This window comes from Pelodiscus sinensis, chromosome 4, assembly GCF_052426305.1.
Source record: "Pelodiscus sinensis isolate ZL-2025 chromosome 4, ASM5242630v1, whole genome shotgun sequence".
Classification (NCBI taxonomy): Eukaryota; Metazoa; Chordata; order Testudines; family Trionychidae; genus Pelodiscus; species Pelodiscus sinensis.
Window position 1 is genome coordinate 90,804,459 of NC_143055.1, and position 13,883 is coordinate 90,818,341.

General features: G+C 41.4%; 1 long non-coding RNA gene across 1 annotated transcript in view; it reads left to right on the plus strand.

Moving 5' to 3' along the window:
* LOC142829588 (uncharacterized) overlaps nt 1-13,883 on the plus strand; it is a 187,211-nt gene that overhangs the window by 44,935 nt on the left and 128,393 nt on the right. The gene's annotated exons all lie outside the window — the stretch shown is intronic.

Below are 13,883 nucleotides of genomic sequence, written 5' to 3' on the forward strand. Positions count from 1 at the left end.
CAAATATTGTCAATTTATGGTTAGTGTTTCATTTTAAATGTATAGCTCTATTAACTGTATCCTAAGAAGAGTCCTCTTAAATGCTTGTGTACTGATGCATTGTCAGAGGTCTGAAATATTCCATACTTGCAACTTCATTTTTGATTGTCAAAGTAAGAGTGAATGATAGCAATTCTCCACAGAAAGGAGTAAACATGGACCAACAAGTGGGGGCCAAACAACTCTCACCCAGACAATCAAATGGATGAAGGCAGTACTCTTTTTTCCCCCCCTCCCGCCTAGTAGAACAGCCTGACTGACGCAGTTTAAAACCCATCTGAATTAGCCTATGCTAAATATTAGGAACACAGAAATTGCTGTATAATTGGAGGTTGATTTAAGTTTTGACAGTTAAAATTCCTTTTTAAATTTTATTGTAATTGCTGTTTAAACTCTGGATACTCTTGCTATCTGATTTATTTAGCTTGAAGCCCACTAAATGCTTGCCTTTGTGACACACTTCCATGGATAAATGGTACATTGTATGAAAAATTAATTTATCAATTTTTGAATTTGCCAAACAAGCAGGGCATATGACTTTGAGCTGTGGTGGGTTCCCAGTCCGAGCTTAGGTGGCAGCTGGAGCAGAAACAGGCAGCACATTGACCAAAGGTCAGTGCTTTTGTTTGGCTGCAGGTGAGATTCAGTAGTGCTTTTTGCTGGGCTTTCTGCAAGAAAAATTGTTGGTGTGTGGCCTTGTTGGTTTTGGCTTTTGTTCAAGTTTAAACAGGACTTTATAGACTTTGTGAATAAAAATAGGCTCCAAAAATTCTGAGTCTGTCACCAATTTATCTTCCAACAGGAAGCTGCCGCCTCGCATAGCTGCTGCCATGTGGAGGAAAGTTGTATGATGCAATAGCTTTCTAAGCAGGAAACAAAGGTTGCCAATATTCCAGAAACTTGTTGAATGGGAGACAATATTAAAAGTAGGGTAAGGCTGCATGCTCTTTTGCTGCTTCTGCCTGAATGTAGGAGATGAATGCTCCTCTCCGGGCATGGTTAAATTGGTTAAATCCAGAACACCAGCAATTGGGGAGTTTTCTTATTCTGGTTAGCAAAGCCAAACCAAGAGTGTGCGAATGTGTTCTTATTGCTGGGCTTTACTGTGCACTCAGCATTAATATGGTGAAAGATCAGAATTAGATCCACTGGTAATCGTGCTAGTAAAACAATGTGAGCAAAGGCACCTGCTGATGTTCTGCAACTCTAGCTAGCTGAGCCTTCCTCCTGCCCTCTTTGATTTCCATACTTGATAATGTTAGCAATTTTAAAAGGTCTCTGCTGAGCATTGGAGTTGAAATATTGGTGATACAAATCAGCAGCTAGTTGCTGTTTGTCTGCCCAAACAAAGCGGTCTGAACCATAAGAGAGTTGCAATTCCTGTTTGTACAAAAAGTTGAGAGAAATCTTTAATTCGGGATTTTTGTTTTTCAATATTTTTCAGAATAAATGTCTTCAGTGTGTATATAATTTTCAGTAAATTTCTCTCCAACTGAATATAATTCCCTTCAGGCAAATTACCATGTTTGGGGATGGGGTCTTTTTCAGTCATACTTTAATGCTTTTTTTGTTTAAAAAAAAAAAAACTTTCCTATAATCACTCTATGTTTGCAACAGAGGCTTTCAAATACATTTTTAAACAGAAAACAGGTAAAGGTGCTAAGATTACGGGCATTGTGTGGTCATTTTCATTTAAGATTTTCCAAGGTCCTTGGCAATAAGTGATACAGAAGGTCACTAATATTGCAATGATGGTACAAACTGTTTGCCACACTAAGCGGTATTTAATTCTGTAAATTATCTGCATAAAAAGACAATGTCCTATAACTACAGGCAGTCCCCGGGTTACTTACAAGATAGGGACTGTAGGTTTGTTTTTAAGTTGAATCTGTATGTAAGTCGGAACTGACGTCCAGATTCAGCCGCTGCTGAAACTGACCGCCAGTTCCGACTTACATACAGAATCAACTTAAGAACCCCAAGCGTCTCCAGGTCAGCTGCTGCTGAAACTGATCAGCGGCTGATTCCAGGAAGCCTGGGGCAGAGGCTTTCTGTAGTCAGCCACTGGTCAGTTTCAGCAGCAGCTGACTTGGGGACGCTTGGGGTTCTTAAGTTGTATTCTATATACTTATGCAAGTTACTCATCTTCTGTTATTTTTTTAAAAAAAATCCATTTCATCTGTTTGTTTGGTCTAAAGTTAGGCTTGTATGGTGAAATGTTTATCTTCCTAAAATGTTGCAATATTCAGATTCACTTGGTAGAGTCCTAGTTTAGATTGTAATGATCTGTGGAGTTTTTAGATCTGATACGTTAACGTTTGCTAAATGCACTCTCTAATAAGGTAGGATACAGTAGACTTCTGCAGGTCAAGCACCAAACAAATGTTTGTGCTCCAAAAATAACTAGATAGCTTTCTTAGGAAATACTGATAAAAGTCAAATTAGGACTGTTAAAAATGAAATGGAGCTGTGTAAATTATACAATATGTACTGAGCTGGGGCGGGGGTGGGGGAGAGAGCTATAGTCCTATTTAATAAAAAAAGATGTTCTTGCTCCAACCAGAAAGTATTAAACTTAAGGGTAAGATTCATAGTTTCAAAGCACCTAAAACACAAAAGATCAAGACTCCCTGTCTATAAATCTCATATTATTCTTATCTAATATCTTAGATCTGACTAAATCAGGCACTGAATCACACTTGCCAGAATTTTAATAGCTGACTTCGACACTCAGAGAAATATTGACTTTTCAAGAATATAAATTCTTAAAGAAAAGTGGTGGTGAGATAATGTAAAATCCTGGTTTCATTGAAGCCGATGGGAACTTTATCCAACATTTTAAGTTGATATTTTTTCAGCTTTAAGATATCTCTGTATTTCTGCACTGGTATTTCTTATTGAAGTGATAAGAAAATCAGGAGTCTGGGAAGTAGAAATTTCAAAAGAGATGTGAGCTACATACAAGGTCACCTCATGCCACAGGGAAGCCTCATGGGAGGCAGCTTAGGGGAAATAAATTTCTGTCTAGTTACCCCCACGGAGTTTTCGCTGATCCTACTATTGAGCTAGTTCCTTACAGAAAGGGCTGTGGAACCTGACTCCACAGAGAATGTGAGATTTTTCCAGACTTCTGGGGATCAGTGGCAAGCCAGGTACCTCATACAAAAGCCCTGTGCTCTTCCAGCAACCGGTCGTTCTTCTTACTGCTTCCTCTCTGTAGGGGTTTCCCTCTTGTGCGGAGGGGCTTACGTCCGCCCCCCTCAGTTTCTCCGTCGTTAGCGCCTCAAAGTGGCCGGCTTCGCTTGGTTCCGTTAGGCGGTTGGGGGAAGGGGGTCCGGGCCTGCCCTCGCTCCGGACCCCAGCCCAGGGCCCTAAGGTCAGGGAAAGATTCCCCACCTAGCAGGGGGGGTTGAGACCCCTAAACTCCCCTGCTCTCTGGGTCCACGTCCCCGCCCTGAGCCACTTCTTCCCCCACGTCAGCACGTCCCGCCCCCAGGCTCCTGCCCTGGTCCGGCCCAGGGTCGCCAATACCTGGGTCCGTGCGCTCGCTCCCAGGGGAGGTCCGTCTCCTCGGCGTCCTCCCTTCTTGCTGGGTCGGTGCAGCCTTTTGAATTACCAGCTGGTTGCAGGCAGATGACGTCAGTCCCTTCGTCATCCACCGGCCCCCTCTCGGGCCGGCCTCCCTGTGACGTCACCTCCCCCGCCTCCTCCTTCCCCCGCCCTCTGCCGCTGCCGCTTGCCGGCCCCGGCTCGTCACCTGGCCAGTGCGCCGGCCCCCCCGCTCGGGGACAACAGACGACTCTGCCAGCCGCGTGGGGGAGGGATCCTCCTCCCCGCGAACGCGGCGTCCCGGCGGCTTCCGGGAGGGGCGGGGCTACCCCGCCACACTCTCCCTGACATCACTGCTCCACTGAAGTCCTGTTAGTAGTTACTTCTGGCCATATTTCCCCATCTAAATCATCCCACTTAAAGAGGATGTTCCTCACTGCACGGGCCTGCAGGAAGAGTAACACAGGGACAAACAGCATTCTATTTGACCCCACTTTTAGGCCACTCTGGATCCGGTCCCCACAAAGTATACAGTATTGAAACCTTCGTTCTAAAATACTCTGCACTTTCTGATAGAAAATAATTTCATCTGGAAACTTCTGACTAGCTCTATTTATTACAAACCCTTGATATTACTGATATAAAGAGTTTTGGTATTGTTGATATAAAGAGTCAAAGACAAACAGCTGCATTAAAACTTCATGGGTAATAGGTATTTAAATTGTACCACTGCACCTTCTGGCAATTAAATTAAGACCTGCAGTCAGATAAGTCTCTGGAATCTAGAAGAAATACTGTTTATATTCTTGCATTAGTTATAATCTAGGGAAGATTCTACTAAGCAAAAAGGTAGCCTAGGCTATATTATATTATACTATGCTAGCTGTGCACCTGTAAACTTCAATTGACTTCAGTGGAATTGCTCGTGACTTTTTCACTAGGGTAGGTTAATTGTAGTCAGGCCCATTTTGTTTCAGAGTTAAATATTATAGAACCATATATTGCCACCTCTCTTACCACTCTCAAACAAAAGGAAAACACTATCTGTGCACATTATGCACTGTCTGATACATTTTTTTTTTTTTGCTTTGACTACACATACTTTCTCAATGGATTCCATTTCAAAAGTCAAAATTTGTCCACTGTTATGACAATGTTAAATTTGAAACACCCTTCCCTATATTTAGAATAGGAAAATGAAATAGCTATGGTATCTTGGATACCATTTTATGGTAACTAATATAGATATTGATTTTTTTACGCATATTTGTACTATATATTTCATAAGGTAAAGAGTAAAAATTAGCACTGATACTTTAGTTCTGGTATCTGTGCTGGATAGCATTTTTGTAATTTATTTTCTAAATGCCTTCAGAGATTGAAGCATCGGAGCCATCAAGTGGGAAGAGGCATGTCTGTAAAAAGCATAGGCTAATTTATAGCTTATGTTGTAATTTACCAAAAGGAATATGGCTTTTTTCACCTTGTTTTTAAACTTTGCTTGCTTGACAGCCACAGTAAATGTTTCTGCATCACATAAATAAAATTGGATGAAAAGTTTAACTTGGGCTTTCTGCATCATTTGTGTAATGTGAGCTTTCCTGCAGAGAGAAGTGTCAGTAGAAATGCATGGATAAATTCCTGCTCTATGCAGAAATAAAGAGGTTTTGTTTTCTCTTGCCAAAGGAAATAAAGGACTTATGTGCCATTTTTTAAATAGGTAAGAGTTGAATATTATTTCTATAGCAACAAAAGCTTTTAATTTCCTGTTCCCCCTCATGCTATTTGCTATTAACCTGAGCCTGCTCTGGTATGTTGCAACCAATAAAAAGACGCACAATATTTCCTGAATATGTGCAGTTAGGCTACTCTTAATTTAACCCAAATGTGCACAGCAGTCTGGCACTTGTTCCAAAGCATGCAATTAAAGGTGTAAAAAAAATCCATTAAAGGCAGAGTTAAGGCCACTCTGAATGCTGTTGTGCATTTTTATACTGGTTTCTATTCTGCACTCTTTGTGTGTGTCTCTCTAATATTGCTAGCAGACAGAAGCAGGAAGAAATGAAGGGGGGAAAACAACAAAAACCATTAAAAGGTAGCAATCATAGGTGCTGGTGAAATGCAATCTTGCCAATTCTTTCTGCCTAATATTTCTTAAATACAGGTTTCCTATCCATTCATGCAGCTACGATTCATGTCCAGGCTCTCAAAGTTGCATCTTGATTACTACAGTATCTCTGGCCTTCACAAATCCCATCTTGCCCTGCTCCTGACTAATTAATTAGTCACTGGTGTCAGTTTTCATCGCTGAGTAGTTTAAATTTTTGAACAGATGCCTTTGTTCTTTCTCCTCTGCTGCCCTTCATACTTGGGAAGAGTTCCCAGCAAACATTCACAAAGTCTCTTCACTGTTCTTCAAACCTTTCCTTAAATCTCTGTTGTGATGTCTCACAAATCTGGACAACAATGAGGTTTCTGGTGAACTGTGATCACAGCTTGTTGTGCTGATCCATATTATCTCAGTGTTTCCCTGTGTTCTTGCATCTGCCCATCCGTTGTTCTTTGTTCTCTCTTGTATTTCACTTAGACTGCAAGCCTGTTTGGAGGAAATATTGTCTCTCTTGTTCTGTGCTTATACAGCACCTGGCACAGTAATAACTTATGGGTCCGATCTGTTATCATTATTACTTGTATTATGGGTAGCAGCTAGGAACCTCAACCATAAATAAGTTATCAATGAAGTGTTTGGTGTTTACTCTATTTTAGGGAAGCTATAAGTTCATAATATCGAACCATCATCTAACGAGTCATTTCAATTTTTGGAATTCACCTAGCTAGATTAGGATGTTGTGGGTCATCATTGAAACACTTGGCAGAGCTGTATAAAGAATAGGAAAGCTAAATTATCACAAACTAAGGCAGGGGTCTCAAACTCTGACTAATAGGCCATCTACAGGCAGAGCATTTTTGTAATCTGGCCCAGGAGTCCCTGCTGCCTGCATGTGTGTATCAGTCCCCATCCCCCAGGCACTAGGCCTTCCCCACCCTCTCCCTCCCATTGCACCCCATCTCCTGTGGGGAGGGCTGCTGCGGGGTGTTAGCAGTGGTTGGCCCTTGCATGCATTGCAGTTGCAGTTGCTCACTCAGTGAGCTCACTCGCTCTGCTTCCCTGCTTCAGGCCTCCCCATCTAGTAGTCCCTGAGGCTACATCCCTTGGAGTGCAGGGTGGTGGTGGGAAGGAGAGGGAGTTGGGAGACAGGGACAAACACACCAGATTATGGCCAGAGCATTTTTACAGATGGTCTGTGGACTGTGAGTTACAGATTCCTGGACTAATGGGAGGAACTATGCGTGGAAATCTAATAGCATGACTGGAGGAAATTGAGAAGGAGAAAATTCAGATAAAGTACTCAGAAAATTTCTAACAATATGGTCGATTCTCTTGGGCATCTATGTTCAGTTGTGCAGTTTGGAACTACACTTGAACCTCTTTAATCCGGCAACACTGGGGAAAACACTAAGGAATAGTGAGTGGAAAGAGATATGGATAACTTTTTTTTTTTTTTTTAATACAAAGCTCTTGTGTGGACGGAAATATGTTATGGAAGACATATAGAGCTTTTGCTTCAGGCCCTAGATCCTGCTTCCCCATACTTTTCATGGCATAATTAGTGTCTAAACATGCAAACACTTATCCACATATTTAACTGATATTAAAAGTCAGTGGGAGTTTGGTCCCTAACTTCTGTGTGAGCCTTGGAAAATCTTTTCTATATACCCCTATTCAACAGGCTACTAAGCACATGTCTTACCTGTGAGCTACTTAAACACACATCATGATGTTTTTTAAATTGCTTACCTGTACAAATTCAAAAACATACTCATTGGTATATCCACAGGTACTTCTACAAAAAGATCTGTTTTTAATGACAAAATGCTACTGTTTACCTCTCCCAAATGCTGTTGGGCTGGTTGATCATTTTTTGTTCTTTTTTTTTTTTTCAGAAAAAGGAGGAAGTGGTACAAAATTTATTAATATTGGGGATTGCCCTTCCTCCCCAAAAGTGTGTACATTCTCACTCTTAGGTTTATGGCTGAAACAGGTTTTATTTCCCCCATGAAATTGGGAGTGCATGGAGAAATCACCTTTTGATAGGCAAAATTTCATACTCAATGGTGAAAATGTTGGGAGTGAATAAGAATAGTAGGCTAGCCATAAAATATTATGGAATATGACCCTCAGTATATCCTGCTATAATAAATGTTACGTAGTGTTTTATTAACAATATGCTACCATTGGAGGGGAAAGCAAACCAATCTCTTTATATGTAGAAATGACCTTTTCATGACTGTATGTAATCTAACCAGAGAATTGCTTTATGAAGGCATAACCTTATGACTCTGCCACCATCTGGAGTTTTGATACCACTGATGTTTATTTAGGTCAGATGAGCTCTAAGCAGTCACATCTCCTGTGGGCTCCCATACCATCTACTGTGTGGTTTTTTATGAGAGGGTTCTCATTTATTAACTACCTCTTCCAGGTAGAAAAGGAACTGGCAAAATAGGAAAACGTTGAACAGCCTGTCCATGGTACTGCATAACTTTGTTAGGTGGATTAAAGGACAGTCCATCTATCCTTTACCTTTCCTCAGACCAAGCTTTTCTTTGCATTGTTAATGGTCCAAAATGAGTTTCAATAAAGTTTAAAGGATATATTAGTACTGATAAATGTGCACTGTGCAATTTACACTCCAGAACACAATTCTTTACAAGCTAAAAATATCTTAAATACTGTTCAAGTTACAGAGCATGATGTACTTATTGCATCCATTTAATGTGAAAGTTGCTGATTTTTAGATAATGGACTACACCAGAGTATAATAAATAAACCCAAATATGTGTCAATGTAGATTTCAAAAACAGAAAGGATCATTGTGATTATCTAGTCTGGTCCCATGCAAAACACAGGCTATAGATCTTCCCCAAAATAATTCCTTATTTCCTTTAGGAGAAAAAGAAACAAACCAACCAATCTTGATTTAAAAAGTCAGTGCTGGAGAATCCAGCATGACAGCTGGTAAATTGTTCATGTGATGAATTATTATTATTTTTTTTTTTAAATGCACCTTATCTGGCCTGAATTTCTCGCTTCGACTTCTACCCATTGGATTGTTATGCCTTTATTATAATGTGCTCTATGTGGGGCTGCCTTTTGAAGAGTCTTTGGAAGCTTCAACTGGTCCAGAATGTGGCTGCTTGAGTTTTAACTAATACTCATTATACGGATCACGTTATGCTGGTGCTCCGGCAGCTGCACTGGCCTCTGGTATTTTTCCAGGCACAATTCAAGGTCTTGGTTATGACTTATAAAGCCTTGAATGAGTTGGGACCAGGGTATTTGAAGGGCCATTTCCTCCTATATGAACTTGCCTGGGGCTGGGGAGTCTCTATTCCGTGTTCCTCCACTTACGGAGATATGGCTGACATGTACATGGAGCAGGGCCTTCTTAGCCTTTGACTCTTGGCTATGGAATTCTCTTCCCCCATGACATTTGCCTGGCATGAGATTGTTTTGGCACGAGTGAAAGGTCACCCTTTTTACCTGTGCTTTTATTGGTGTTTAGTTCTATGCGTGTGTCCCTCTTCTTGAGGTGTGTTAGCAGGTTTTATCCCCCCCCCCCCTTTGGGGTCCTGTATTTTACTTTATATATATATATATATAGTATTTTTTTTAATTGTAAGCCGTCTTGAATATTTTAAAGAGGTGGGGTAAAAATATTTTAAATAAATATCTGTCAAACTGAAGAGTTCATTGATTATTTGTTCTCCATGTCCATTTATATAGATTCTAATCAAGTCATCTTGGTCCTCTTGGTTATTTAACACACCCAATTTTTATACAGGATGGAGGCTCCTAATGTTTTAGGCAAAATGGCCCAACACCTGTCTGCACAGCCACTTTTCCATCTGAGAAGCCAATGAACAGAAAAAGTTGAGCTTGGACACTGATGTTCTAGTCTGAGCAGAAGTTGGATGTCATGGTCTACATTGACAGCCTTTGTAGTAGATAGAGACATGAGACAATTGGGCTGCATCCCCATTGCAGTGTGTAGTTACATGAGGCAGTGTGAAAGACTTCACTGCACAGGTACCTAGTGCCACTGTGGTCACTGAGGGGAAGTGGGGACACTATACTGCTAAAAATGTAGACAGAGGTGGTACTACTTGGGCATGTGGAGACCTGTGAAGGATACTTGCTGTGTGTAGGGCATGTAGAGACCTGTGAAGGATACTTGCTGTGTGTAGGGTACTTCACTGTAATGTGTCTTTTTATTCACCTAGGCAACGTGTCACTATCCATGCTGCTATTTATAACCATATTAGGGAGCTCGTGGTACACATACTTCACTCATTGCTGTGACTGTAGATATAGTCTCAAAGGATATGAAGTTCTAGATAGTCTCTAAAGAATAAAATATTCCACATTTTAGTTAATACTGTACCCTCCATAAATGTTGTCTTTTAAAGCAATCGTGGGACACTGACACCACGTTCTACCAAATCATACTGAAACGATTAGTGCTTTCTTCAGAAGAAAGTACAGTCCACTGCTCAGAGACGCTATGTGTTTCCTTTTCTGACTTCTCTCTTGCTCATATGTAGATTTATTGGCTCTTTCACCAGAGAACAGGTCCCGTGTTAATGCAGGTTAGACACTGGGAATCACCCTCCAGGTGTCAGATTGAGTGCTCCTTCACCATGTGAGTTGTTGTCTGTAATGCTTGCACAGTTTGGCCTGGTTTCCTCCCCATGCTATTTCTCAACAAGATGAACTAGCTTCTTGAGCCTGAATCAAGATCTATGCTCAAGTAAACAAGGATGTAGATACAGTGGTGGACTCTTGAATTTCCACATATGGCTTTCCCCAGTTGTTGCTCTCTGCAGAGACAGTATTCGGCTCCCTAGTGGTGATGGTCATCTGCATGGTAAAAAGCCAATAGCATGCTTATCCAGAAGTATATGGCTGCTGCAGCAAAGGGATGTTAAGAGATCAACTATGGTGTCACACTCCAGTCTGGAGAAACAGGATTCCTCTCTTGAATAAGAGCAGATGCTTTAAGTTGTTGGAACATGTTGTTGACTGTCTGGGAATAGCACATCAGTCAACCACAATTGTCTAGGGTTGGGTTCATCTGCCACAGCTCTCCTAGAAAACTTACAAGTAATGGCATCTCATTGGTGGGCTGGTACAGCAAACTGGAGGGTGGTGCTTAACTTAAGCAGTCGTTTGTATATGAGTGGCTGACGTTAACTCCATGTTGAACACCTGAGTGTGGTGGTTGCCCCCTCACACCACAGAGAAGTATTCAGATGGAGCAAACACCAGGGCTAATACAGTTGTACAAAGGACCAAATGGTTTGCTCTGACTAGGATAGCTTTCCAGGCACTAAAAGTGGCCTATTCCCCAACTGGCCGTACCCACCAAATATTTATAGAATTCCCCACTCCACAGTGGGGGGAGTGAGTGGTCATGGGGAGGGAGAAGGAAGAGAATGCAAGCCCTTGCTGGGAGTGTGCAGAGTTATGGGAGGAGTCATGTTTTAAATATGAAAATTTTGTACAGTGCACAGGAAAGACTCAGGAGGAGCAGAAAACTGAGACTACCAGGTGGCCTCAAACATTCAGCTCCTCAAGCATAGCTGTACCACCCCAGCCCTTCCATGCAGCATCTGTACAGCACTCCCACCAGTTAGGGCTGGGGATGGTACAATAGTGCCAGAGTGGCTGCCCAGTGGCCCACATTCTGCTCCTTTTGCTGCTATAGTACCAAAATCTCTGGTGCAGCAGGATGACAGAATTCCCCACTCCATGGTGGGGGGAGTGAGTGGTCATGGAGAGGGAGACGGAAGAGAATGCAAGCCCTTGCTGGGAGCATGCAGAGTTATGGGAGAGTCATGTTTTAACTATGAAAATTTTGTTGTGGGAAATTTACCTAGGCGCTTATATCCTTATGGGAGTTTGGTCAAGGGCATAAGCCACCTCTATAAATATAATCAATGAGGCTTTTTTAACACTCCATGAAAATGAGAGAACCTCTTAGGATTCAAAACCCATTTTCAAACTATTTTATTTGTGGATCAGAAACTTTCTTCCAAATTGCATTAATGTAGCAACTTAAACAGCTCTCTCTATGCTGCTTTCACATAGAAGGGGTACAGTCCCATGGAAATGATTTTAGAGGTAATTTTACCTCTGGCATTTAAATTTACAGTTGTTTATCATCAGTTTTTATTCATTTATATATATTATAATTATACTAAAGGTAGCTATTTGAAACCAGGAGAGAGAGAGAGAGAGCGAGAGAGAGAGAGAGCGAGAGCGAGCGCATATGTTGTGGCCACTATTAGAAACAAACAATGTAAGGCTACAAACTGTAGAAGTAGATCAGGCTTTTGAAATGTGGATTATCTGATTTGTTTGGCAACTTGTTTCTTTATCAGAGCTTTTTAATGAGTAGCAAAAACATTCAAGTTATTCCATTAATAAAGTTATTATATGTTTAATATAGACAATGAATACTCTCCAATCAGCTACAGAGATTACCGAATACCACAAAACTACACTAGATATTTTTGGCAAACATTAAATGGCAAATTTTGATGTATTCAAATAACTGGTATGTCTAATGTGCCAATCACCTTTTTGTATAGATCTCATTTTATAATTATGAAAGAGAGGCGGCCATGGCCATGGCTTATTCATTAGTGAAACATGTGGTGCACATTCTAAAGCCGTGGTCCCCAACACGGTGCCCGTGGGCGCCATGGCGCCCGTGGGGGCACTTGCATGCGCCTGTCAGGTGCTCGGAGCTGGCCTGGCCCCGGGCACATGGCGCGGCGCTTGCGGGGAGCGTCGGCCCCGGGCGCGCGGCGCTTGCAGGGGGGAGGGGGAAGCCCCGGCCCCAGGCGCGCGGCGCTTGTAGGGGGGAGGGGGAAGCCCAGGCCCCGGGCCCGCGGCGCTTGTGGGGTGGTTGCGGGGGGGGGGGGCACCGGCCCCGGGCGCATGGCTATGGGAGGCCCCCGGCCCTGGGCAAGCGGCTATCGGGGGGGCCGCCCCCGGGTGCGCAAGTGTCCCCGCCCCCTGGCACCCGGCGGGCGAACAGCCACGCCCCCTGGCGCCCAACAACCTCAAAAGGTTGGGGGCCACTGTTCTAAAGCACTTATAAATACATGGACTATTGAGTTTATATCATGAAAACCTGTGCTTCCAGAGCTGTTGCATACAGAAGATAGGTGCTTACCCCCAAAGATCTTACAACTATCTAAGCCAAATTAGTAATGGAAGTGAAAAAACAATCTCTCAAAAGAAGTCCTTAAACTTATGTCTATACCTGGTTAAAATAGTTTCCTATCAGAAATTGCAGTTTCATCAAAATTGTTTCATGGGAACATGTTAATATCAACTAAAACTCTTGATTGCAAGAATCACTTAAACTTTTGATAATGTAAAAATGTTTGTCAACTGGTTTTGTTTGACTTATATTATAAATACATATTAAAATGTTAATATCTGACATCAGAACAAAGCTATTCAACATTACTGAAACTTTTCAGATGTTCTAAACTTAAAACTTACAAAATATTTGTTCTGTAGGAAATTATGAAATTTCAGGATATTTTTGTTTCAATTTGAACAGCATTGTTTAAATGGTTTAATTTTTCCACTGAATGAAAATTCTGCATTCCCACTAACTGCAGTTATTCACTCTGAAAGATAATTAGCTATCTGCCACTATAATATTGTTTCTTGCCTTTTTAATTATAGCCTATTTTCTGGCATATTTGTCTACCTACACTAATTAAGTAGCATTTTCTCTTTTTTTATAACATTGTTTATTTACATTGTATAGTATTGTGGTAAGTTAAATTGATAAAAGGATTAACACTCCCCAACACCACTAAAAAAAATGGAAAGCATGTCATCAGCTCTGATGCTAGCCAATTCAGTTACTTGTCAGTAAAAGTGACATTGTTTTCATTCTTATGCTATTTTTATTACATGTATTCTCCTTACTACAGAGCATAATTCTTGAAAAATTAGCAACCTAACTGGATCAAATGGATTTCCCAACTGTTATTGTTTCCTGTCCTATGTCTACACTTCAGAATGAAACACACCTGAGAACTCATAATACTAAGAGAATAAATCTGGTCAAGAAATATCTCCATGTTCAGCCAGTAGATGTCTCCCTTATACCCATCCAATGATTACATTAATTTGTTACACACAC